Source organism: Pogona vitticeps, chromosome 4, assembly GCF_051106095.1.
Source record: "Pogona vitticeps strain Pit_001003342236 chromosome 4, PviZW2.1, whole genome shotgun sequence".
Taxonomy (NCBI): Eukaryota; Metazoa; Chordata; class Lepidosauria; order Squamata; family Agamidae; genus Pogona; species Pogona vitticeps.
The window spans coordinates 206,201,739-206,224,127 of NC_135786.1; the positions used below are offsets into that span (position 1 = coordinate 206,201,739).

The 22,389-nt window shown below is 41.9% G+C and overlaps 1 protein-coding gene across 1 annotated transcript in view; it reads left to right on the forward strand.

Moving 5' to 3' along the window:
• The window catches only part of PKIA (cAMP-dependent protein kinase inhibitor alpha), a 59,919-nt gene that overhangs the window by 32,787 nt on the left and 4,743 nt on the right, over nucleotides 1–22,389 (forward strand). The gene's annotated exons all lie outside the window — the stretch shown is intronic.

Below are 22,389 nucleotides of genomic sequence, written 5' to 3' on the forward strand. Positions count from 1 at the left end.
GGAGGTAGGGGAAGTGCAACAACATGCTTTAGTTTGTGGTGAAAATTGCATAACTTAGATGTATAAATAGATGCACACCTTAGGAGAATGCGTGAGAAAAGTGCAGGCAAATTTTGGCACAGGAAGGAAACAGAAGTCTTACAAGCCAATATGAAATATGGATGAGAAAAAAATTAAGTTGCAATTTACACAGAGGAAAACTGAGAAATGTTCAAACCCCTGTACTTGCTAGATTGTCCTGTCTCATTTATGACTGCTGCCTATGAAATGAACTTATGGCTTTTCTCATTATCTCAGAATGCAGCTTCACTATGCCTGGGATTTTCTGTCTTCTTCCTTCTGCCATCAAATTTATATGACACCTGTACTGAAATGGTACATTTTACAATGATTGGGCAGACTTGTGGACTTTCAGATGACAGACTGCAACTCTCATTGTGCCTCACTAATTTCTGCACTAACTAAGGCTGATTGGAGTGATGCTTTAGCAACATCTGGAAGATTGACAGCTTGGATATTATTGAAATAAATAAATAAATAAATAAATAATGGATGCTAACAAGACATACAGCGATGCCTCACAAGACAAAAATAATTTGTTCCGCAAGTCGTTTTGTATTGCAAACATTTTATTCGTATCGCAAAATTTCATCTTGCGAAGCACGGTTTCCCATAAGATTTCATTGAAATTTAATTAATGTGTTCCTATTCATCTTGCAAAGCACGGGCATAGAAAAATTCGTCTTGTGAGTCACCAAAAAAACTCGCATAACTCTTTCTTCTTGCGAGTTTTTCATTGTGCGAGGCATTCTTCTTGCAAGGTATCACTGTAACCGTTCTTAACTCTTATCACATTCATCAGTGTCTTAGTGCAAATTTCCTAATTGCTTTCTCCAACAACATTATTTCCGGGGTGGTGGTGGTTAATGTAATTGCTCTCTACAGGTTGTGAAGGCAGCTCCTACTTTCCTGCTGGCTACAGACATCAACATCCTGATAGATAATGGTTTACATAAGCCCCAGGGCTTGCTTTAATCGAAGAGCTGAAGCCTTGCTCGGATAATAGTGCTTGGCTGGGACAAGAATGCCAAATACAGATTCGTATTGGTATGAAGTGAGATATGGGGAAGAGACATTACTCAGAAGTAGAAGGCATTCTTTACATTTCTGCATACATTTTCAGAGCCCTTTTCAGAAAATCCAGGATAGATTTTTTAAATTTTATTTTTATTATGGAAGAACTTCTAAACTTGATTCTAAGCTGGATTGTGATCACAAATTCTTGGTCCAAGCATGAGCTGGAAAGTACTGAATTTGCAACTGGCAAGGCTGCTGTAATTCTTTCTTTCTTTCTTTATTTTATTCATTTTCTATTGGGTCAGGGAATGGTCATAGGAAAGCGGATTTGGAATGAGGTACTGGGGTAAATAAAAATACAGAATGTGATAGAGAATAATATATATCATTATTACTTTTACTAGTATGTTTACTTACTAATCTTACTTTACAATAATCTTACCATTTTTAAAGCCTTTAATATCTACAATTATGTATTTTATCTTCTTTCTTATAATTTTAACCCATTCATATTCTCATCTCATTTGTACAAGGTTCCCATTTTTTCTAGCCTCGTCTATTTCTTTGTCTTTTAATATTTCAATTAAAATATCCATCTTTGCTGCTTCTAAATTTTTTTCTATTAACTTGTGGATTGTTGGAGTTTCCTCTTTTATCCAGTACTTGGAATATAAAATTCTTGCTGCTGTTGTTACATGTATGATCAAATATCTTTTTTCTTTTTCTGTTGAGTCTGGTATCATACTCAATAAAAACAGTTCAGGTTATAGAGGATAACATTTTTTGTAGAATTTCTGGCTGGGCTGTAATTCTCAAGGTAGTGGTAGAAAATACAGTAGATTTTGCAACACCTGCAACAGATAATCTTAGGCTAGACGTACAAGTGGACGAGACAGTCTCCTTGTGCCTGTAGGCTGTATCCAACTTAGCAGCAGGAGTATGAGTTATGTATATTTTCTCAAGAAATCAGAAGCAGCAAGTTGGATGTCTCTGCTGATCAACCACCAGATAGATGGTCTGCAGTAGACAATATTTTCTGAGACCAAGTTTATGCCATTCTGTCACAGTCTGTAATCGTTCTCTCCAATCATTTGTCTGGAGCTTCAACAAAAAGAAATATTGTTGACATGATTGCAGTACGAATGCTTTCCATTGCCCTGTATGTTTAGTTTCATTTTGTTATGTTTTATTTTTGCTATAGATAATCAAGCACAGAACTATTCTAGCAAAGAAGGCATGAAGTGCTGTGAAATTGCTTTGTTTTTGCATTGGAAAGGGCAAAAGAAAAATCTTGCACTGGCATCCAGTAGAAGTCAATTGCAGTTAATATGGTGCCTAGCATATAGGTTTTTGTCTGTCTGTCTGTCTGTCTGTCTGTCTGTCTGTCTGTCTGTCTGTCTGTCTGTCTGTCTATCTATCTATCTATCTATCTATCTATCTATCTATCTATCTATCTATCTATCTATCTATCTATCTATCTATCTATCTATCTATCTATCTATCTGGCATTTATGCTGCCCATCTAGATGAATCTACTCTGGGTGGTTTACAGTCCAAAAAAAAAAGTAATACAATTAAAAACATAAATAAAAAGACTAAAACAAGCATCTTTGCAGCCTTTTGTACTTCTGCTCTATGCAGATGCTTCTGAGGACTGGGGGGGGCTCTCTGTACTGGTAGTAGAGGGACTAGTCAAAACTGGTTTGGGGCAAAAGCAAGTGCTTTTTCCTAATTCAGGGAAGAGAACATATTGTCCTCCACACAGTGTTGGAAAGCACCACAGTGCTACAGACAACAGTGAGAAGTGATGGGAGCTGCAGAAATTTAGAAAATCCTTGTTCGGTCCTGTGAGAAATTGTATGATTAATTTGGATTTTAAGATTTTGTATTGAATCCAGTGATGGGTTTGCACTAACTAGTGCAGAGATGAGGAATGTGTGGCCTTCCAGATGTTTTTGAAATCCATGAAGGCAGACACATGTTTGACATCCCTACACTAGTGCAAATTCAGTAATGGGTACCACACCAAATCTTAAGATCTGAATCAGTGGTAGAATTCCTCATAGATTTCTAACGGCCCCTGTTTTATTATAACTGTTTCAAATAATTTGTTGAAGACTATTTTGAAAAATAAGACCAGGGAGCCCTGACTATACTTGTTCTTGTTTAAAGTGGAATGCAGGGGCATGAAATGGACTTGACTATTCTGTTTCATTTCTCTGTCGCTTTTCCTGGCATGTTCAGGCAATGACAAATAACAGTAATTTGCACAATACTGAAGGGCATTTGAAATCTTGGCAATCATTAGTTTGGTCATTCCAGGACCAAGCAAATAAAACGAATGCTACATCTTTGTTTGTCAGCAATTTCAAAATGTCTTTGGCAGGATTCTTCTCTGTAAGGTGCATTTATTGTTGTTAGGACCATGGCAGTTACCATAAAGTTCTTAGGAGGATTATTCATCCAGTCAGATAGCTCGTTTAGCTGAATACTTCTCTGCTTCAGACTGAAGAAGCTATGGTGTGCCAAGTCTCCCTCATCCTTTGGTAACGGTTAGACAATGATTTCTGAAACATTGTTTGGCAATAATAACATTTCTGCGTCTATGGCATCTGCATACATTCTCCATATTGATTGATTTAGTCTCTTATAAAAATTGTTTGCCATCTCTGTGTGTGCCTTTCTCTCCTTTTTCTCTCTTTCCTCCCACACAACATACAGAATTGCCTACTCAAATATATAGTTAAGGAACGTAGTTTGTCATTATCCTCCATATTCATGCAGCCTGTTGACAGCAAATTATTCGTGTGACCCAGAGTGTAGCTTCATATTTTGGTATTATTTTGAAAAACTAAGCACTGAGCTAAGGGTAAAGGAAGTAAATTTGAATTTACTTTGTTGTCTCATACTGAACCATACTGAATAGCCCTATCCTGTGTATCAGACTATTGATTCAGCTTCTTCCATATTGCCTATTCCTAATAAGAGCTCTTCTTGGCCTTAGCATTGAGTTACAGTCTTGTCACTCAGCACTGATACCAATACACTGCATCCTAGTAGAGTTGCTCCCAATTCACCAGTGGAGATTCTAAAAATGGCTAGAACAATGGAGGAAGATTCACAGTGAGTCTAACCAAATGTAGCTTTAAGCTCACTGCCAGGAGCATACACAATAAATACATTTGCACTTTTCCATGGTCATGAAGGGAGCAGTCTTATTTTTCTGCTGTTGTTCTAGCAAAGCATTACATTCCATGTACTATTCTTTGCGGAATCTTAATAAAAATGTTTTTCTAAATTGCCATCCACTGAATCTCTTCTGTGTGGTGTGCTTCTCTCTTCTGTGCAGGATTGCTTGGTAGCCTGCTGTGGCTTCTTTGTGACACATTTTTGTGACTTAAATTGCTGAGGTTTGCTTTGATATGTACAGTAATCTAGTTTTTCAGTGGAAGATACAAGGGATCTTGTTTGTCAAATTTGATTGGACACATTTCCTCTTGCTGGCCCTGAAGATTTGGGACAATATTTATAGAAAAGCGCAACAGCAAAGTTACGTTCTTATGCAGTCTGGCTGGTGAGGTGGTGAATTTAGGTCTGCACACTTGGCAAAGTTTCAGAAAATTACTATAGCTCTCACAATCCTTCAGTTAGCATGGCTGCTGACCATTGGCCGGGGGCTTTTGGGATCTGTATTTCACAAAAAGTAATTTTAAGAAGCTTTTTCTTTTGGTTTCTGAGGTAAAACATGCTTCTTAGATGATAATAATAATACTCTTATAACTGCAGAATTGGAAAGAACCCTATGGATCAAGCTTGGCCCCTGTCAAGGAGGCACAGTGGGGAACTGAACTCCCGACCTCTGGCTCTGTTTCCATATACTGTACCTAAACCACTCAGTTATTCAGAATTTTCTTATGCTTCAGTTGTATCACCTCTTCTGAAAATACTAATTTTGGATCCTTGTGATTTGAAGGATTACCTCCTTCCCAGTGTGACATTTCCTTTAGGAGGATGTGTGAGTGAGCACTGATGACACAGTTCCAAAGATATCTAGTTGAAACTGATTATCTCAACCTTCCATATCCCTTGTGTCCTCTAGATGTTTTGTGTTTCAACTTCCCTAGCCAGCACAGAAATAATAGTCCATGCAGATGGAGAGCACCAGCCTGAGGAAGGCTGGATAATCAAAGTACTTTCCAGCCTTGGCATTTGGCCTAATTTCAGAGCAACATTGGCTTGATTGCCTTAGTGAATGAGCTGAACCAGGAGATAGACAGCTGGTTCTCCTCTGAATGGGATTTGATACCATCGAATGACACTGGGCTCCGTCTCATTTACATCTGATCCTAGGAAAGTATTAGAAATACTGAGCTGCTGTTTTATCAGCTACGAATGACAGGATGGAGCAGAACAAACTGAAATGTAATCCAGATTAAACAGAAGTAGACAGAGAAGACAGTTTGATCTGAATGTGCATAGAGTTATAAAGTCCCTGGAAATTGTAAACCCATAGTGCAGGTAATGAGGTTCTTAATAATTTAACACAATTCATAAAGTTGTCATATACAGTATTGTTCTTTTTCGTGGCCTCTGTGAATCACACCTTTGGTGATCCACGCCTGCGCAGAGTCTCATAGGAAAGTGCTAGAGCTTCTGCGGTAGCAAAAAGACACATTAGAATAAGGCCCCTCCCCCTCATATAAGTACCTTGGAGCCAAGGTTCCCCTTTCAGTTTCTTTCAACCGCTGCGGTGAGAGCCTCATAGTTATGCTTCTGTGGGTAAAAGAGAAAGAGAGTTTATTCTTGTTTCCTTCCTGTTTATTTTTTTCCTTTTAACAATTAGAATACAGTGGTGCCTCGCTTAACGAGCACCCCGTTTAAGATGAATCCGCATAGCGATTGAGTTTTTGCGATCACAAAAGCGATCACATAACGATTTTTTAGATAGGTAAAAATCGCTTTGCGATGATCGCGGGGAAGCACTTCCCCAGGATCATCCCAAAGGCCCCGCCAATCAGCTGGGTTGCGAGGGGTGGAGAGAAAGAGCGCCGAAGCACAGCTGATCGGCGGGGGTTTGCAAAGATCATGGGGAAGCCATCATCGCAAACCCCGCAGGCGCAGAAGGTCTTTCTTGGCCAGGGTGGCGGCGTGGTGCCTCAGTCTCCCTGCCGAGGCTGGAGCTGCGAGGGGTGGAGAGAGAGAGAGCAGCGAAGCACAGCTGATTGGCGGGGGTTTGCAAAGATCCGCGGGGAAGCCGTCATAGCAAACCCCCGCCGATCAGCTGTGCTTCGGCTCGCTCGCTCTCGCTCTCTCCCCTCGCAGCTCCAGCCTCGGCAGGGAGACTGAGGCAGCCGTGCCACCCTGGCTGAGAAAGACCCTTCTGCATGCGCAGAAGGTCTTTCTCGGCCAGGGTGGCGGCACGGTGCCTCAGTCTCCCTGCCAAGGCTGGAGCTGCGAGGGGTGGAGAGAGAGAGAGCACCGAAGCACAGCTGATCGGTGGGGCCTTTGGGATGATCACGGGGAAGCGCTCCCCCGGGATCATCCCAAAGGCCCCATTTTCGCACAGCTGTGTGGCAGTTCCAAAATGGCCATCCGCTGTGTTGCCTCGCTTTAGAGGCACCGAAAATGGTCGCCCCAATGGAGGATTTTCGCATAAGGTGAGTTTTTAAGTCCATAGAAATGCATTAAACACATTTTAATGCGTTCCTATGGGCTTTTTTGTTCCGCATAGCGACGAATCCTTATAGCGACATTTTTTTCGGAACGGATTATCGTCGCTATGCGGGGCACCAGTGTAGATTTTTTTTAACCTTGCTCAGCCTCCAGCCAGAGCAAACCCCCCATCATCGTTTTCCCCCTCCAAATTATTTTTCTCCTATTCATGCCCCCTTTGGGCCTATTTAAACACTGTGTGGTCTGTGGTAACAAAATACCACTCTCTGACAGCCACACCAAGTGTCTTTTTTGCTTGGGAGAGGCACACCAAACGTCCTCCTGCCAACATTGTAAAAACTTCAAACACAGAGTTCTCCGTTCTCGCCTATTGAGGTTAAAACTCCGTCTTTGGGAACAATCCCTTCAACCAACCAAAATGGCCCAACCTCCTTGTAAGGCCACATCTCAGACCAAAGCGATAGAAAAGGCTCTTTCCGAAGCCTCAAAACAACATACATCAACCACACCATCCCACTCTGACGCTCCGTCCACTTCGTCTAAATCTTCCAAAACCCATGAATTGAAGCACTCGATACTGAAATATCAAAGCTCTCCATTAAACGCCAAATGTCCACCAAAGCCTGTTCGGTTCCAGAGCCTTCTCCATCTAAAAGACCTAACAACATAAATCTAAATCTGCAGTCATTTCTCAGCAGCCTCAACAAACATGCAAATCAATCTCTATTGGCTCACCTTCTGATGATGACGGAATCTCCTCTCATCAACCCTGCTCTCATTCACCGGAATGGGATGACAGAGTTGATCGATTAACATCTTCTCCTCCCAGTACCCAACATTCTGTTCTTTCGAGCAACCCTTCCATAGTTACTTCAACCGACATTCGACTCTGAACAACAACTAGAGACCATACCTTATTCTGTGACATCTGATCATCCACCATGACCTCAGAGACATCGGCCCCAACAGTCCCTGGAGCCATCTATTCTATCATGCATGGTTCAGACCCACGTTCAGCACTCTCACTGGCTTGCCATTTGCCCCAATCAGTGCTCGACCAGACAAATCGTAATCACTAATCGGCCAGTTCCTCTTTCCAGTTCAGTCGTACCTTCCCAAGGCAGGCCTCGATCTCGACAGCCAGTGGTGTTGAAATGGCCATAGGTTTTTAAAGCTCCAGCCTCCCGCTATTTTCCTGCTAATGCAGATGAGGGAAATCATTCCTCTCGCTCGGCATCTTCAGTGTCTGTATACTCCACTGCTTTGCCAATTCATCAACAACCTCCGTTTTGACACCACCGAGACACAGGCTCTGATATCGATGATCCTCAATATCCATCCTGGTCCATGGACACTCGTTCTGTCCCTCTGTCAATGCATGATTTCAGTTGCCCAATAGAACCAAGCCATCAAAGTCGACATCTCTATGACCCCGAGTTCGACACCAATGTTCAACCATATCAAACAACATCCATGGACACTCGGATGTCCATGACATCTCTTGATATTGAAAATCCTCAACACCGACAAATGCCCATGGACGTGCCACCTCCATCGAGTCACAAACGTCAATACTATGACGTTCAACCTGTCGACACCAACGTTGATCAACCATCCGTCGACTCCCAACATGACCCTGATTATTCTGATCAGGGATCCAGACCTCAAACGGCGTCAGTATTACTTACCTCACCAGAATCCTATCTTGTTGATGCTGACCCACCATCACCAGCAGAATACTTCCAAACTTATGCCCAACTTATGATCCATGTGGCTAAGTCTCTCGATCTCAAAATCCACCACCCTTCAACAGAACTGGCCAATCATCTACACGACCCAATCTCAAAAGATACAACTACTCCAGTGCACATCTCAATGCTTCCATCTCTACTTAGCACCGCTCAACAATCCTGGACAAAACCAGCCTCTTCCTATACCATGTCTAAATGAATTGATAACCCCTACAGAGTCCATGACATTATTTATTCAAAAACAGCCAGCTCCAAACTCTTATTTTTGTTGAAGCCTCACAATCCAGATCTCGACATCAACAGACCCTCATACCACCAAATAAAGACAGTAGAAGGATCAGCTCAATTGGAAGATGGCTTTATTCATCAGCAGCGTTCGCCATGTGTGTCACTAACTACCAGGGAGCCATGGGTGCATATCAGTGTTTCCTTTGGGACAATATGTCAACCTTTGTTGAATCTTTACCAGAATATAAAAAGGTACTCGCTCAAATCTTACAACAAGAAGGCCTTTCCGTTGCCAAGCAATGGATGCTTTCTGCTAGGCACAGGGTAAATGCTACTGCAAAGTCCATGGCCACTCCAGTAGCCTTGTGACGTTTCTCTTGGCTAAGGACAGCTGGCCTGGCTGAGAATGCCCGTGCATGTATTGAAGACCTTCCATTTGATGGGGCAGGTCTCTTTAATGCTGAAACTGATGATATTTTGGAAAACATACAAAAGAAAAGATCAGCAGCTAGGTGTTGGGCAGTTTATCCACCTTACCAACAACGTCCCAAACAAAATCAATGGAGACAACCATACAACTATCAAAAATTCCAATGTGATCCTCCAAAACAAACATCTTATACACTCTATTTCAGAAATCAAAGAAATAAATCTCATCAACAGCCCATTACTATGTGCAATGACTGCAAACCCAAACATCACGTTTGACACTCCCATGACCAAGATCACACACCACCCATCCTGCCCTCTGGAAACACCTACCTGTCTGGGAATCCATCACTACAGATGCCTGGGTACTGTCCATCATCTGAGATGGCTACCACATCAATTTTTTTCCAACTTCCTCTGGCAACACATGTCATCACTCTACCATCTCCAACCCTACAAGAGGAAATAAGAAATTTACTCCTCAGGGACACCATACAACCTGTCTCACAACACAACAAAGGCTTTTTCTCTTACTATTTCACTGTGCCCAAAAAGGACAGAGGTCTTCGCCCTATCTTAGACCTACGAGAGTTAAACAAATATATAATTACCACAAAATTCCATATGGTTACCCTCGAATCAGTTCTCCCTTTACTCTGCAATCACTGTCATAGAGCTCAAAGATGCATACTTCCATATTTCCATACACCCTTCACACAGGAAATTCCTTCAATTTCAACTAGGATCACAAGCCTACCAATTCAAAAGGCTTCCTTTCAGCCTTGCAACAGCTCCAAGAGTAGCCGCTTACCTCAGACTGCAAAAAATTATCATATTTCCATATATCGACAATTGGCTCCTCATAGCTCACTCCCGTCACAAGGCCCGACAAGACACTCACTTCACCCTTACCATCCTTCGTGATCTTGATCTTGCTGTCAACAAGCAAAAGTCAAATTTGTAACCTACAAAGATTATTAATGATATAGGCGCACACATAGACTCCACCACCTACTAAGGGTTGTCAGGTGACATCTCAAACTATATTTAGATGGGTCGCTTCAACCATTCACCTCGTGTATCAACTGGCACCCAAACCAGTCTCAAAGGTGATTCACCCTCACTCCACCAGAGCAGTGGCGACCTCTATAGCATTCCTACGCGGCATACCTCTTCCAGACGTCTGAGCCTCTGTCACCTGGGCACAGCCATCCACTTTCATCCGACATTAAAGACTTGATGTCTGGCAGAAGTCTGATGTGGCCTTTGGACGTGCTGTTCTATCCTCTACCTTGGCGTGACACCCTGCCTCTGGGTAAAACAACTTTTTAGTCACCCGGGGTGTGATTCACAGAGGCCGTGAAGAAGAACGACAGGTTGCCCACCTGTAATTGTAGTTCTTCGAGCGGACCTCTGTGATTCACACATCCCGCCCATCCTCCCCACTGTCACACCATTCTGCTTAATATAATGGCAGTTGACACAACTGAAAGGGGAGCCTTGCTGCCAAGGTACTTATATTCTAATGTGTTTTTTTGCTACCGCATAAGCTCTAGAACTTTCCGATGAGGCTCCACACAGGCGCAGATCACCCAGGGTGTGAATCACAGAGGTCCACTCGAAAAACTACAATTAAAGGTGGGTAACCTGTCAATATTCTAGTTGGTATATATTAAAAATTCAGATTATATTTATTTAAAACAGGCACATTTTAAGCTAAAACCCATTTCCAATTTGTTTGTATAAAACAATCTTATGTGTATTGACAAGAAAATAAGACCCATTTTCTTTAGTGTAGTTGTACTTTAGTTTTGAGTATGGTTTGGGCGCACAGGGGTTGCATGAGTGCTCCATATGCCCTGCCTCATGCTGGCACCGCGTCAGAAGAGGAGGCCAGGCAGGGAAATCCATGACACTGCTTCCAATTGGGTGCCTGCAGAAGGAGGCAGGGCGAGGCATTATCTGCTGATGAGATCATCTCTGGTGCACACATGGAGCTGCGCAGCAGGATATCAACAAATGCTGCTTCTTTAAAAAGATAGGAAGTGCTGCATTTTAGACATTCAAAAGCAACAGGTATGGCATTCTAGGTGTTATCCAATGGCATGCCTTTCTTTCCAGGTAGAGCCTGAAAGCCCTTTAATGCTGAGAACATAGAGGCAATAAGTGTTGCAAACACTTACTCAACATTTAATAGGAACCTAAATCTCAAAATACAGTAGATTGTTGGGCTCTAAATGGGAGGGAGGGGGGGAGAGTGGTGAAGGGGATCAGTAATTATTTCTCCTTTTCATCCCCCTTTCATGTGGTAGAGACTGGCTGACTGACTTCTGGCCAACTGCCTCTCAAGTCCTTATTAACATCCTCCTCCAATTTGATTTTCCTTTCCCCTTCCCTTTCATTGTTCACCAGGACATTCCTGTCCTTTCCCTTCCAATTCTATTCTTTCTTTCCTTTTGTTGGAAAATGTTCCCCAGGAAAAGTTTTTAAGAGGTATGAGATATTTACTTTTTAATTTGATACCCATTGAATTAGAGACCTGAAGCAAAATATTAATTTTATTTATTTATTTATTTATTTGATTTATTTGATTCATTTATTTATTTGATTTATACCCCGCCTATCTGGACCACCAGACCACACTAGGCGGCTTCCAATACAAAATAAAACAATGAAATACAAATATGTGCAAAATCATTCAATAACAATTATAATGAAATAAAATAAAATAGAAGAGAATTAGAAAGAAAAGTCAGTAATTAGCTGGAGGGAAGGCCTGGATGTACAACCAAGTTTTTAATTGGGTTTTAAAGATACCCAGCGTAGGGGCCACGCGAATCTCTGAAGGGAGAGGAGCCAATTAAAATGTTATATTTTTATTGCATTCCATAACTATAAATTATTTTCAGGGAGAAAAATGGAAGTGCTACTCAGGCTTGGCTTCCGCCCTCCCTTCTCCTCACCCCAAAGTATTGAATTGGGGAGCTGTGGCCAGAGGCTAGTAAGTCAAGGGGAGGTGCAAGTCAAAAATGGGGAATACTGGTTTAAATTGGTAAATAAATTAATTACACTTATTATTATTATTATTTATTTTATTTATATCCCGCCTATCTAGCCAACTCAGGACCACTCTTTCAGAATACATTGCCACCTTAGAGTAGAGAAAAAGACCCAAATGTTGTTATAACCTTAATAAGTCCTAGGATAGAGCAAGTATGCACTTAAACTTACTGCAGAGCTTTGATGCAGCATTTTAATTTTCTTTGTGCAGAAGTTGAATATAAAATATGGATAATGTGAATTTTATTCATGTGGACAATTAAAGTGATGCTAGTATTGTCACTGGAACATGTATTTTATTTGACAGCTACTTAGTTAACTGCTTGAATTTCTGGGGCAGTTGACTTGGGCTGTCAAACTTGAGGCAGCCAAATTATCATACACATTCCATAATTGGACGAAAATAGTATGGAAAGCCCAGTTTTCTGAAAATTAAGTGCAAAACCTATGCCATATTACAGAGTTTGATTGTCTTTCCATGTCCTCACTGGAGTCTGCTTATTGTTCTGCCCTTGGGAAATAATTCGAAAGCTGTTTCCTTAATTGTCCTGTTTTAAACTCTCACTCTTTCATGTTGATCTTTCCCTTTGAGCAAACTTGTACATTCTTTATTTCTGCTATGAAAGCTAGTCCTGTTATAAAAACATCTACCTGTGTAAAAGCATAAATGTCAGTAAATGCATCTGAATCCTTCTGCAGATACAGTAATAGTTCAACTGAGGCCAGTTAGGCCACATTTTTACTGTGTTCAGAAATCATTGCTACCCTTGATTCTCCTTAACTGTACAGCAGAGACCTTCTGGTATAATTTCAATAAAAAGCTCAATAATCTATTTCAATTGATTTCACCTGCTGTTTTAACATATTTGAGTAAGCATCACAGGACTAGATGTGCTGGAAGTGAGGCATGTAGTGGGAAGACAATCTTGTCATCCATTGAGTCTTCATTGGAAGGTCTGATCTTTCTTTCTTTCTTTCTTTCTTTCTTTCTTTCTTTCTTTCTTTCTTTCTTTCTTTCTTTCTTTCTTTCAATCAACTACAGTAAATTAACAATTGGCACCTCCACATATGCAGCAATGATGTCAGTAGCAAACAAATTGCTGCTGATTAAAGGTTGGGATGTCCCAAACAAAAAAATATATAGTTTTGGAACTGGACCACAGATCAGCACAAATTGCAGCAATCAATATGGTCTGTAGGATACCTTATTCTGCTCACTAGCATTAACACTTGTTGAAAACAGTCCTGACAATTGCTTTGTGTTTGGGTTAGAAATGATTAACTGATGAAAAAAGTCACCTTCTGAGATTTTCCCTTGAATGGTCTCACTTTGTGAATGGTAGTGAGCAGAAGAAAGTATTCTGTAGACCATCTTGACTGCTTCCATTGGTGTTGTCAACATTCAGGTTTTTCTTTGCTGTGTAAAGCTTGGAATCCTTTTTTCTGCTGGCAACGAGGGCACAATATTTTCCAGTAATACTGGGCCATTTTCTTGCATTGTGGGTACAGAAGCACAATATCCCATATTCATAAACTGGAGATTTGTGAAGAGTTGAATATAAATACACTCTACATGGAAAGACATGTTATGGTACTTCACTTATTATGTTACATCACAAGCATGCAATCACATTAGCATTTATGGATGGAGGTGCAGAAGTGTGTAATTTGCAGCTAGCATGAAAAAAACCCAAATATTTAATTGATGACTCTATAGTGATGTATTCATAGTTAGTTGCCTATAATAAGCACAGCAAAACGCTGTTTTCAGTAGGGCTTGGAAACAGGCCTTATGTTAAGCTTCCACATTACAAGATTGCTGTAAGGCAGCAACCTGACAGGGAATAATTAGTGTGTAATTCTGGATTGATGTTAGATTAGCATCAAGGGCCCAGTTATTCATTTTTAAGAGTAGCTCTTTACAGCTAGTCATTTGCCCAATTACCCAGTGACTTTGCACTTCATCTTAGAAATCAGATCTGGATAAAAAGGATCAGACAAACATGACTTCATCAATAGACAAATACGATATAGTAAAAGTTTACATGTAAGAGGTCAGAAATGAAGATTGGATGCAGGAGATCGTCTATCAGTTTGTTTTGACGTCATTGTTTTTACAGTGTCAGACATTTATTGTTTGTTATGTGTCCTGCTGCTTGACAAAACCATTCCCATTTAGGTGCAATCCATTTTAATAGGAGTAATCCAGTTACATTGAATTATACAAAAAGTATGTAATAGTGTAGTTAGAAATTATTAAATTCATAGAGATTGTTCAGTTGCTGTTGTGCCTGCTTGCTAGTGAAAGTTTTTATGCAACTCCTGAAAAATCTGCTCTTTCTCTACCCCCTCCATTTATTCCTACCTTTTGGGCATGTTGCACCTGTTATTTCCTTTCTCTGCCCAATTCTGTGCAAAAGATGTATGGCCTGTCACAAAGCTATTGTAGACAACAGGACCATGGCCTGGGCAGCTTAGGGATGCCACTCAACCTTATCCTCACAGCTGCTACTCAAAGCCTCTGTGGGACAGAGGGCACAGGAAGATCTTCTGTCCTTTTTTAAACAGAAGACAGTCCTCTGAAAGAATCCTACATTTGAAAGGATTTCCATTCCAAGTCTATTTAAAAATGCAGAACCATGCAAAGGGAGGGCAGCGGCCTTGAGTTGCTCATCAGCACTTAGCACCTGGCCGGCAGTCTCAGGCAACACACAGGTCAAATTCCCCCTCTGTTTTCAGATACTATATATTACTGTGTAAACTACTTATTTTCATATACGGATCTTTCACCATTGTTCTGTGTAGTATTTAGACATACAGCGAGAACTCCAACTGTGGAAATTACATTGGTGATCTGACAAGGTGTTGATTTTGTGTCTGCATCACATGCCTGATCGCATGATCCAGGGACTCAACTAGCAGTTCATCGTATTGCCATGGCATGTTCTTTGGTTGGAGCTCCATATGTTTAAAAATTGGATAGCTAACTATAAGTTATGTATAAATGAGCAAATACTGGCTTTACGAAAACCTGAGCGTTACTCTCTTTTCATAATGAATTTCTTCTTTTTGGTGAAGAGGGCACATTAATCTATTATTTATATTGAGGGACCTTGTGCATGAAAATACCCAAGCAAGTGACAACATGCTCTATCCTGTTTGTCCTGTTGTCTTGCTTCTTTGTTCAACCAAGAAGATACATAGCCTCCTAAATCCCAGTTTATGTGGCTGCCTATCACTGCGGGACGTGGTGGTGCTGCGGGTTAAACCGCAGAAGCCTCTGTGCTGCAAGGTCAGAAGACCTGCAGTTGTAAGATCGAATCCACGCGACGGAGTGAGCTCCCGTCACTTGTCCCAGCTCCTGCCATCCTAGCAGTTCGAAAGCATGCAAATGCAAGTAGGTAAATGGGTACCACCTTGGTGGGAAGGTAATGGCATTCCCTGTCTAGTTGCGCTGGCCACGTGACCATGGAAGATTATCTTTGGACAAACGCTACCTCTATGGGTTGGCAACAGGGATGTGCACCACGCCCTAGAGTCAGACACGACTGGAAAAATTGTCAAGGGGAACCTTTACCTTTACCTTTTTATCAGAGTGCTGCATGCCCGGAGTTCTACATAGTAAACCCCCAGTACCAGGAATTCACAGCCAGAACAGTTCAGTCCTTGTTTGTTTATTTTCCTCCATCTATCATTTTGGGTTTTTAATATTTTGATACTGATGTGTCTGATACCCACATGACCTTGGATGGATGGATATTGGCTTTCTCCTATGGAAAGGACAGCTTTCTCTTGAGTCAGAAAATACTGTAAAATGAAATTTTAAAGGAGCCAGGGTACTGCTTCATCATTTTCTCCTTGCAGCTAGTCAGCTTGCAAGCAATTAGGGACAGGATTTGCATAATCTAGGACTTCCAGTCCCAGAAGTCATGTAGAATTCCCCATGCAGACCTTTGGGATTTGGGAAGAAAAAAATAGAGGACAAAAGAGAGGTCTTTCTATGGTCATTGTCTGCTTCATTCCATGTGGTTTGACTGGAAAGAAAAAGGGAAGACCTCCTCAATCACACTGTTACCTGGGAGCTATAGCACTGCTGGTCCATGGGACAACAGTTCAGTGAGAAGCTATAGATCTGAATGGGTATCTAGACTACCATACTCATGACCAATGGTGTGATTCTTTGGAAGCAGTGCAATTTAGGAAGTATTCCTGTTTGCTTCCCAACTATGTGGAGACATGCAATGGAGGTACAAATACTTCTCTTTTGACTTCTGGTTTCTGCTCTTTGAATTCCAGAAGTCTACCTGGTGGAATTTAGGGGACTTCTGGGACTGGAAATCCTAGACTTACTAGAATTCCATTGCTACTAGCAAACTTGAAAAAGAATCGGTCATCCATGATAAGGAGAGGTGGCTCTTCCAAATGTTCCTATTAGACTAGTGTGCAGATCTGTAGCTGCCTGGGGAATTCTGGGAATTGCAGTCCAAAAATCTGACTCTTTATCATTTACCTTCCTATTATTGCACTCCAGCTCACTTCCTGCAAGAGGGATTTTTAGGGAGCCGGATTATACAAAGTATACTACCCAAGTGTTGTGTAATATATAGAGTGACAGATTCAGGAGAGCTGGTTTCATATCCTTACTCGGCCATGGAAACACATGTTGGTGGGTGCAGTGGCACAGGAAAAATCACTCCTTAAATATTTCACTTACCTTGAAAACCCTGTGAGGACCATTATTTATTTATTTATTTATTTATTTATTCATTCATTCATTCATTCATTCATTCATTCATTCATTCATTTACTTACTTACTTACTTACTTACTTACTTATTTATTTACACACACACACACACACACACACACACACACACACACACACACACACACACACACACACACACACACACACACACACACACACACATACATACATACATACATACATACATACACACACACCCCGGACCATCTGACAGCCAGGCCACTCTGGGCAGCTAACAACAAGACAGACAACACAATATTAAAACACAGTAAGAAATAATACAAACATTCAACAGATACAATAACTAGTAGGATAAATTAAAACAGAGGGCTATAGAGATGGTAGAAAGGCTGATGAAAGGTCGGCAGAAAGGATGTTAAAAGGGAAGCAGAGATATCAGCAACTTCATGCTCAGGGAAAGCCTGATGGAAGAGCCAAGTTTTCAATGCTCATTTAACCTATCCAAGGAGGGTGCCAGGTGTATCTCCATTGGCAGATTGTTCCACAGGCGGGGGGTGACCACCGAGAAGGCCCGGCTTCTTGTTCTTTCCTTTTGGGCCTCCTTCAAGGTCAAGGCCCTCAACCGCCTTGCCTGTGAAGAATGGATATTATGGACAGATCTGGCTGGAAGCAGGCGTTCTGATAGGTACCAAGGTCCTAAACTGTTCAGGGCTTTGAATGTTATCATCATAACCTTGAAGTTGATGTGGAAACGAACTGGTAGCCAATGAAGGGCGGTCAGAATGGGGGAGATGTGCTGAAATTTCTTCACTCCAGTTATTAATCGTGCTGCTGAATTCTGTACCAGTCATAGTCTCCACATCAATCTCAAGGGTAGCCTCACATAGAGAGCACTGCAGTAGTCTATTCTTGAGATTACAAGTACATGAATTAAAGTCAGGAGTGCCTCTTTGTCTAGATAGGGACGTAGCTGAGCAATCTTCTGAAGATGGAAAGGGGCTGGCCAGACCACAGATGTCACCTGTGTTTCCATGGTGAGATCCGGGTCCAGACAGATGCCCAAGCTGCAAACCTCATTCTTTGTGGGAAGAGTCACTCCCCCAAGGGAAAGTGGGGTTCCCAATGCACTGATGCCAGGACCGCCCACGCGCAAGATTTCCGTCTTGCCTGGATTCAACCTCAGTCCATTTGCCCTCATCCACCCAAGGGACGGAACAGCATCCACTGCAGTTGGATAAAAAGAGAGGTAGAGCTGGATGTCATCAGTGTACTGATGACACCAAGCCCCACAACTTTGGATGATCTCATCTAGCGGCCTCATATAGATATTAAAGAACATGCGAGATGATCGACCCCTGTGGAACCCCACAATTGAGGATCCACGGGGTGGAAGTCATCTCATCAAGCTGCACCCTCTGGGGATGGTCCCCCAAGAAGGAACAGAGCCATGTGAAAGTGAGGCCACTGAACCATTATGAGGTTCACAAATGCAATTAGATGACATATACCAGATTTTCCATGTATATGACCCCCCAATGTATAAAACAACCCCCTAATTTTGACACTTGATGGAGGTGGAGGAGCAGTTAATGGGCAACTTCTCCTCCACCTCCATCTCCTGCTGCTGCTGTCTCCGCTGCCCGCCCGATTGCCGGGGCTCACCTCCAGCTCACGTTGCCGCCTTGTCTCTGCCCTAAGGAGACGATCACTGGAAGAGGTGATCCCATGGCAGGGGCAGCAGGAAGAGGTGCCTGGGAATGCCAGAGTGCTCATTTGCCTCTGCCTCCTGCTGAGCCCTGTCCGTCCCACTGGAGGAGGTGATCAGGTGGGCAGGGGAGGCAGCAGCAAGAGGCACCCGAGCGTGTGCGACTGCTCCTTCACTGCTGCCTCTGCCACAGGAGGGAACAAGGCAGATGTGAGCTGGAGGTGAGCGCCATCAGTCCCACTGGTTTTATTGGGCGGGCAGGGGAGGCAGCAACAAGAGGCTCCCCAGCGTGTGTGACTGCTCCTTCCCCTCCATCTCCACCTCCTCCTCCTGCTGCGGCCGCCGGAGGGGACAAGCCGTGAGCTCTAGAAGAGGCAATTGGGCAGTGGCAGCAGCAAGAGGCACTCGAGCACACATGTGACTGCCTCCTTCCGTGTATAAAACGACCCTCAATTTTTCCTCTAATTATTTTAGGAAAAAGTGTCATTTTATACATGGAAAAATATGGTAACACAGAGACCATACAAAGCAGTATGTATGTATGAGGTAGGGATTTGATGTGGATTGCTGAAATTATTATTTGACAGTCTTCATGAAGTCACTGAGGTATCCAGCAGTTCTGGCAATGGAGGGTACAATAATCATGAAGCCACTGGAACACAGTAGGTTGCAGCGAAGAAGTAAAAGGGGTAAAAGTGCTGCTGCCCTATTTCTAAGGTTAGCCACTTCCAAAGATGGTGACCTTTGACCTTTAGTAGCACTGCAAAAAAAAAAAAGCTTGAAACAAGACTGCAAATTTTGGCTGCCATTTCATCTCAGCCATATACTGGGGTCTGGTGGCTATGTACTGTGTCTATAGCCTGACAGAGGTAATAGATAATTTGGTAGGGACATGAAGGGTAATCTTTTTCAAGGAAGGAAGGCTGAATAAACTCAGGAGCTCCATTTTAGATCCTGTTTTTAGCATTAAACACAAGTGTCAGTGTTTGGGCTGTTGGCCCTGTCACATGCCATTCCCAAAAAGTTCTGTCAGTCTAAACTAATGTGCAGATAAGTTGCTCAAGAGACATTCAATATGGTTATATTTAGCTGGTATAAAATGTTGTACCTAATCTCCTTCCGCCTGCTTCTCAAATAGCTGTTCAGTTGGCTCTGAGAAGGCTCGTATAACTATTTGTCTCTTGGCTGAGCTGAGTGCAAAGGAAAGCTCGCTTGGAGGTACACACAAGTCAGAAGGCTAAAAATAGACACACACTTGCCAACAGTAGGTTTATCTCAAGGGTGTGCTTCCATTTTGAGACTGTAGAGACATGAAGGCTGAAAGAATTATATGGTGATGGATCTGAACCGACTTTTCTGTTCTCTTCATTCTGCCAAGAATTTGGGATTGACTAAAAACTATTTGTGAGACTTCAAAAATAGTGTAGGAACTTCAGCTGGCACAAAACATTGTGACTGTCCATTGTTTGGGAATAGGTTAGCAAAAGCATATTGGGCAGGTGCTTCATTTGCTGCCTCTTTAATTTCAATTATGATTCAAAGTTCTAGTGACTTTGCAAGTCCTGTAGGGTTTGGCCCGAGCATATCTCAGAGAATGCTTCTTCCCAGAATGATACATAGAGGTGGGTGGATAGAAGAGGTGTCCACTTGGCAGGGTTTTTTTATTTATTTAAAATATTTTTAAATATTTAATGATATAAGGGCCCAAGGCAGCTTACATCATTAGAAACACAATGTTAAAAGCTAAAAACAGTAAATGATTCAAATATTTTAAAAATAACTAATAATATTATATTAAAAATGTTGAGTAAAAACATTACTAAAACAAAATATATACCATCCCGTTTATTGTCTCCTAAAGAGTCAGTCGCTACAGAAAAGCCTGCTTGAATATAACGGTATTGAGATAGCTTGGACCCAAGCCATTTAGGGCTTTCTAGAACCAGCACTTTCAGTTGTGTCCAGAAATGGATCAGCATTCAGTGGAGTTGCTGTAACTGGTGTGTATGTGATTCCTGTAACCAGTTCCCGTTAGCAATCTATCAGCTGTCTTTTGGACTCACTGAAGTTTCCAAAGGCAGCCCCAAGTAGAGAGTGCTTCAGTAATCCAGCCAGGATGTAACGAGGGCATGTAGCCAGATGAGACTTTTCCAGGAATAGATGCACATGGTGTATTGGTTCTCATTCATTCATTCATTCATTCATTCATTCATTCATTCATTCATTCATTCATTCATTCATTCAACTCCTATACCACCCATCTGGGTGGTTTACAACACAGTAAAAAAAAAATAACACTTAAAAAAAATATCAAACATAATACAAAATCAAAATAAAAAATGAAAATGAAAAATTACAGCATACAATCACAAATAGCAAAACAACATAAACATAAATGCCACTAATTTAAAAGACTGGATGGCAGAGCAGAAATAAGCCCTGAAAACTGCCACTGTGCTATGATGATGTAATCTCCGGAAAAGCCTGTCTTCAGGGATTGTTTGAAGGTTCCCAATGAAGGAGCCAGGCAGATTTTGGGTGGGAGATGGGGGATGACCGCCAAGAAGGCCCTGTTTCTAGTCTTCTCTTTCTGGACTTCTCTCAGGGTCATAATTTCAGCCACCCCACCTGGGAACATCGAATAGGTGAACTAGCATGGTGAGGGACCAGTGTCAAGGTAGGGACTTAGCTGGGCAATCTGCCTCAGGTGGAGAAAGGCCGCATGGACCACAGATGCTAACTGGGACTTCATCAATAGCGCTGGGTCAAAAAATACGGCCAGACTATGAACCACATCCTTCGCAGAGAGAGTAGCCCCACCAAATGAGAGGGAGACCCCTAACCTGCATACACTAGGAGTGCCCACTTACAGGATCTCTGTCTTGTCCTGGTTCAGCCTCAATTTCCTATGCAGCCTTGGGCACTGCTGAAACCTGGGCATCCAGGTTCAGAGATACTGTGCATCTGTGTTTTCAGAGAGAGTGTAACGTGATCCAGCACAGGTTGTATCCCTATTCCTTGATCTGCCTTTGACTGACCCCAGAGCACCTCTGTTTTGTCTGGATTAAGTTGTAATTTATTCACCCTCATCTAGCCCATTACTTGTTACCAGACACAGAAATAGCTTCCTTGGATTTTGATGGAAAGAAACAATCAAGTTGGGCTTTATCTGCATACTTGTGACAGCACACCCCAAAACTCCAGACAGCCAGTGGTTTCATGTAGATGTTATATGGCATAAGGGACAAAACAGAATCCCCTGAGGGACACCACGGGCCAGTGGCTCAGTTGAACTGAGCAGAGTTTTGCTGGGCACAAGCTAGCTTAAAATAATGTATATGCCTAGTACATGATCAGACCCTATGCATTTCACCTTTACCACATTTGCAATGAAGAAATAATATTTTAAAAACAGGATAGGTTGGTAGCACCTTACCAGTGGAACCTTCCCAATTAATTCTAGAGTATGAGCTTACATGAGATGAAAAAAACTGATAAAGTTGCCCTTATTTAAAAGGTGTTTTGGGAATGCAGTTGCTAGTTGTATAATTTGTCTCTCATGCTTTGATACTTCTGTTTAAAAATGTTATCTTCATTTTATGCTCTTCAATTATGCTTCTATTTTTATTTTTACCATGGTCTTTGGGCTTTGGTTTGAAGGATGGGCCAAATATAAGTTCCAAACATGAGAAAACAAGGTGAAAGCAAGGTTATTGTACCCTACACCAGTGGTTCCCA